Genomic DNA, 6,333 nt, shown 5'->3' on the forward strand with positions numbered 1-6,333 from the left:
ACCAACTACGGAGATTCCTAGGGAAACCGCACATCCAGTTCCCCTCCACTTCCATCAGATCAGGACTTAAGGAGTGCGGTGCATTTGTTGACACAGTTGGTAGCTACCCAGCAACATGCTAGGGCATCAGCTAGTGCAGGAACTTCTGAGGGGTCTGGGAGTTCAAGGGTCCGAGAGTTTATTGCTTTGAGTCCCCCAGAGTTCACGGGGACAGATCAGAGGGAGGACCCGCAGGATTTCATAGATCAGCTTCACAGGATCTTTCGTGTTATGCATGCCACGGAGAAAGAGGCAGTTGAGCTAGCAGCTTTTCGACTCCGAGATATAGCCATCCTTTGGTATGAGGGATGGGAGAGGTCCAGGGGACGTGATACACCTCCAGCTATTTGGGAGAATTTTTCAGATGCTTTCCTTGACCAGTACTTACCGCGGGAGATCCGACAGGCTCGAGTCGATCAGTTTCTAGCCCTCAAGCAGGGTAATATGAGTGTTCGAGAGTATAGTCTCTGTTTTGACTCATTGGCCAGATATGCACCATCCATAGTTTCTACTATGCGGGACAGGATTCACAGGTTTATAGCAGGGTTAGCCCCAGAGTTAACCGAGGCATGTGCCACCGCTGCATTGCAGGATAGTATGGATATCTCCCGGATTCAGGCATTCGCCCAGAATATAGAAAGGGGTAGGCGTCGGCAGCAGGGTACAGAGAGGGCTGAGCAAGGGCAACGTAAGAGGATGAGATTTCCCAGGTCTCAGGAGCAATCTCAGGGTAGTTATAGGACCCAGTACTTCGGACGGCCACCTAGGCCTCCGCCACCTCAGTTACAGGGTTACGGGTATTACCGCTATACTCAGTCAGGACCAGGTGAGAGCTCACGGGCGTCGGGTTTGCAGCGACAACGAGGTTCTGCGCAGACATGGTCATTTCCTCCGCGGTGTGACATCTGTGGTAGAGGACACTTGGGTCAATGCCGAGCAGGTTCTGATGCTTGTTATACATGTGGGCGTCCGGGGCATATGATGCGAGATTGCCCAAATAGAGATTCTGGGGGAATGGCACAACCAGCGAGTTCAGCAACAGGATCGTCTATGTCAGTGCATCCTTCAAGGCGTAAGTCTCAGTCTTCGGTTGGTAGAGGTCGAGGCAGAGGTAGAGGTTCCAGTTCAAGTGGTAATCAGAACCGTATCTATGCTTTAGCGGGTCGACAGGACCAGGAGTCTTCACCAGACGTTGTGACAGGTATATTAACCATTTGCTCTCACGATGCTTATGCTTTGATAGACCCAGGATCTACTTTATCGTATATTACCCCATTTGTCGCGAGGAAGTTTGGTATAGTGCCTGAAATACTAAGTGATCCTTTTGCGGTATCTACACCGGTCGGAGAATCGATTATTGCTAGACGGGTTTACCGAGGTTGTACGGTGACAATTTGTAGTCGTCAGACCTCAGCCGACCTAGTTGAGCTAGAGATGATGGACTTTGATGCTATCATGGGCATGGACTGGTTGGCAGCTTGCTATGCCACAGTTGATTGCCGAGCAAAGGTAGCCAAATTTCATTTTCCGGGTGAGCCAGTCCTTGAATGGGTAGGTAATACACCAACACCCAGAGGTAGGTTTATTTCCTATCTGAAGGCGAGGAAAATGATCGCAAAAGGGTGCATTTATCATATTGTGCGAGTTAGAGATGCAGATGCTGAGATACCTACACTTCAGTCTATTCCCATAGTCAAAGAGTATGCAGATGTGTTTCCAGATGAGCTTCCAGGTATTCCTCCAGAGCGAGAGATTGATTTTAGCATCGATTTGCTTCCAGGAACTCAACCAATATCCGTCCCTCCGTATAGAATGGCACCTGCCGAATTGAAGGAGTTGAAGGAGCAGTTAAAAGATTTGCTGGAGAAAGGTTACATTAGGCCCAGTACCTCACCTTGGGGTGCACCGGTACTATTTGTGCGGAAGAAAGACGGCTCGCTGAGGATGTGTATCGATTATAGGCAGTTGAGCAAGGTAACTATTAAGAATAAGTATCCACTTCCAAGGATCGATGACTTGTTTGATCAGTTGCAGGGAGCTAGATGCTTTTCCAAGATTGATTTGAGGTCGGGGTACCACCAGGTCAGAGTTCGGGAAAAAGATATTCCGAAGACAGCCTTCAGGACCCGATATGGCCACTTCGAGTTCCTTGTCATGTCCTTCGGGTTGACAAATGCACCCGCTGTATTTATGGACTTGATGAATAGCCTATTCCGGCCATTTTTAGATCTGTTCGTGATAGTATTTATTGATGATATTCTGGTTTATTCCCGTTCAGAGGATGAGCATGCGGACCACCTGCGAGCGGTACTCCAAACCCTCCGTGATCGTAAGTTGTATGCTAAGTTTTCTAAATGTGAGTTCTGGTTGAAGTCTGTAGCATTCTTGGGGCATATTGTATCAGATGAAGGGATAAAGGTGGACACTCAGAAGATTGAGGCCGTGAAATCTTGGCCTAGACCTACCACTCCGACAGAGGTTCGTAGCTTTCTAGGCTTAGCAGGATACTATCGGAGGTTCGTAGAGGGTTTTTCTTCCCTTTCGGCACCATTGACGAAGTTGACACAGAAAGAAACTAAGTTTCAATGGACAGAGGCTTGTGAGCGGAGTTTCCAAGAGCTTAAGAACAAGTTGACCTCAGCTCCAGTTCTAACACTTCCAGAGGGTCTAGAGGGTTATGCCGTGTATTGTGATGCATCAGGTGTCGGGTTAGGATGTGTCCTGATGCAACATGGGAAGGTAATTGCATATGCTTCAAGGCAGATGAGGAAGCACGAGAGGAATTATCCGACCCACGACCTCGAGTTAGCTGCGGTTGTCCATGCACTTAAGATATGGCGGCATTATTTATATGGTGTTCATGTTGATATATTTACTGATCATAAAAGCCTACAATATATTTTCAAGCAGAAAGAGTTGAATTTGCGACAGAGGCAATGGCTTGAGTTATTGAAAGATTACGATGTTAACATTCTCTACCATCCAGGGAAAGCTAATGTTGTAGCAGATGCCTTAAGTCGCCGATCTATGGGTAGCTTAGCACATGTAGAGCCCGAGAAAAGACAATTAGCTAGAGAGATTCATCAATTGGCTTCGTTGGGGGTTCGGTTAGTAGATTCTGAGGATGGTGGAGTTGTAATCCAAAACACTGCAAAATCATCCCTCATAGCTGAAGTCAAGGAAAGGCAGTACGAGGACCCAGAGTTGGTCGAGTTGAGAGAGCGAGTTCCGCAGCAGAAGAAGCCATTGTTAGAGCTCAAGGGAGATGGGGTTCTCAGATACAAGGGTCGTTTGTGTGTTCCAGATGTAGCAGGGCTACGAGACAGGATTATGTCAGAGGCACATTATTCATGGTATTCCATCCACCCTGGATCGACGAAGATGTATCATGACATTAAGGATATGTACTGGTGGAATGATATGAAGAAGAACATTGCTGAGTTTGTCGCCCAATGTACTAGTTGCCAGCAAGTGAAGGTAGAACACCAGAAGCCCGGAGGGCTAATGCAGACTATAGAGATCCCGACATGGAAATGGGAGGCGATAAACATGGACTTTATCATGGGTTTACCTCGTTCTAATCGTAAGTTCGATTCCATATGGGTGATAGTCGATAGGCTCACGAAATCAGCTCACTTCCTACCGGTCAGATCTACATATACAGCAGAAGATTATGCAAAGTTATATATTAAGGAGATAGTGCGGCTACACGGAGTACCAGTTTCTATTATATCTGACCGTGGGGCTCAGTTTACAGCACATTTTTGGAGGTCATTTCAGAGAGGTCTAGGGACTCAGGTGAATCTCAGCACAGCTTTTCATCCACAGACTGATGGACAAGCCGAGCGCACAATTCAGACGCTCGAGGATATGTTACGAGTATGTGTGTTGGATTTTAAAAGAAGTTGGGATGAACATCTACCTCTTATCGAGTTTGCATATAATAACAGTTACCACTCCAGTATCCAGATGGCTCCGTACGAGGCTTTGTATGGGCGTAAGTGCAGATCTCCTATAGGGTGGTTTGATGTTGGAGAATCTGGGTTACATGGGCCAGACCTGGTTCAGCAAGCCGTAGAGAAAGTAAAGGTTATCCGGGAGTGACTGTTGACAGCTCAGAGTCGTCAGAAGTCATATTTTGACGTGCGGCGACGAGACTTAGAGTTCAGGATTAATGACTGGGTATTCTTAAAGGTATCACCTATGAAGGGCGTGATGAGGTTTGGCAAGAAAGGAAAGCTTAGCCCACGGTATATTGGGCCTTATAGGATCATTCGGAGAGTGGGCCAACTAGCTTATGAGTTAGAGTTGCCCTCAGAATTGGAGTCTGTCCATCCGGTTTTTCACGTATCTATGCTACGGAAGTGCATTGGCAATCCTACCCGAGTGGTGCCCACGGATGATGTACAGATTACAGAGGACTTGTCATACGAGGAAATTCCAGTTGCCATCATAGACCGACAAATCCGCAATCTACGAAATAAGGAGGTAGCTTCCGTAAAGGTTTTATGGAGGAGCAAGAATGTAGAAGAGATGACGTGGGAATCGGAGGAAGAAATGAAGTCTAAATACCCCCACCTATTTCAAAATGAAGATATGGTTCGAGATGGGATGCTACAACATAGCTCTATGTAGGCTAGCAGGTCATCAGGTAAGCTTTTATTTTTCACTTTCAATATTTATGATTTACGGTCGGTGAGGCAAATTGCTGCTATTTATAAAGATTGGCCATGTGTGGCATGCATAGTATGTTTCTGGCTACGTGCAGGTTGGTTTTAACCTAGTGTACGAAGGATACTCTGGAAAAAGTTTCCAAAGTCTCCAAGAGTAAACATTCGAGGACGAATGTTCCCAAGGGGGAGTGATGTTACACCCTATATTTTCGTATGTAAAAATGCGTCGTAAGCAAACTAATGTAGGACAAAAAAATGAGATAATATTTAAAAGTATATAAAGTAAGTTAATCATGTTACCTCTGAGGTTACAAATATTGAAGATCATGAACAACAAGTACAAAGAGGGTTGGACAGTTCAGAAGCTAAAGCAATTAAATAAAACAATGTTTCATCGAAAGTCGACAAGTTGGGAATGTTATAACATGTACCTTTGGGGTGAGACTAGGGTGATTAACATGATAAAGAGATTATGTTATGATTTATATTAGTCGTATTACATCCGTGTGTTATGTTTTTAAGTCAAGCGAGTTGTGGAACAAAAGTCGATGAAAGTCATCACAAGTTACATTCATAAGTTTTACTGAAACTTTGGGTCAAATGTAACTGCAATTTTCTCCCAATATACTTAGAGTTATGGTGTGTTCCACACATCAAATTAAATATCTATGAGTCTATTTTCCAACGCATTAAACCATTTGTCAATACGACATCGGAGTAGAGAGATATGTGCATTTTTGCGATACTGCGCAAGCTGCTAGGTGACAAGTAGGTGTGTCACCTACTTGCTTAAATGAAAGCCCAAAAATGGGCCATTTCGGGTCGTCCAAAGAGGCCTTTTAAGGGCCTATTTTCTTCATATATTAGACTTAAAATAGAGCATAATAACCAGACATAAGCTCTGCAAAGAATCCTCCCAAAATTTCCCACAAACCCTAATTGATTTTCTCTCCCTTTCAAGTTCCAATTGGAGGTAAAACTTAGAGTTTGAAGAACCAAGATAGGAGCTGAGTTATCCAACAAATAAGGTCAGTTTACTGCTCTCTTTCATCCATTTTTTCTGCTGTAAATTCATGGTAAGTCGTTCTATACTTGTAAGAACTCACGGGACGGTGATCGGAAGCCGTGAGTTCGAGTTATTCACTTGTAGCGGACTGTTTTGTGGACTGTTTTGTGTTGCTGTTGGGCTGCGTGTTTTATTACTATTTTGTGGAGTTTTGGAGGAGGAAGGGGGTTTATAAACACCATATAAATGTAGGGTGGTTGGCTGGTCGTTCGTCATAACATTTTCTGGTCGTTTGACACTACTACGGTGGTCGTTTTGTGTACGAAGAGATTGGGGTGTGTTGGGCTGTTTTGTAGTATTTGATGGTGTATATAGGGCTGGAAAATGATGTATATATGTTGTTATTGTTCTGTCCTTGTATTGTTGGTGTTATCTTGAAGTTGGAGGAAGGGCATATTATAGGGGAGATGCTGCCCGTTTTAATACAAAATAGGTTTGTCGTTCGTTGTGCGATAGTTGTACCTTTCGTAACTTAACGATAGTATTATTATCATTCTTGTAGATTAAGGTGCGAAGAGGTGAGTTCAACTTGGTGATTGAAAAGATTGTGATAAG

Source organism: Nicotiana tabacum, chromosome 4 (assembly GCF_000715075.1).
Source record: "Nicotiana tabacum cultivar K326 chromosome 4, ASM71507v2, whole genome shotgun sequence".
Lineage (NCBI taxonomy): Eukaryota > Viridiplantae > Streptophyta > Magnoliopsida > Solanales > Solanaceae > Nicotiana > Nicotiana tabacum.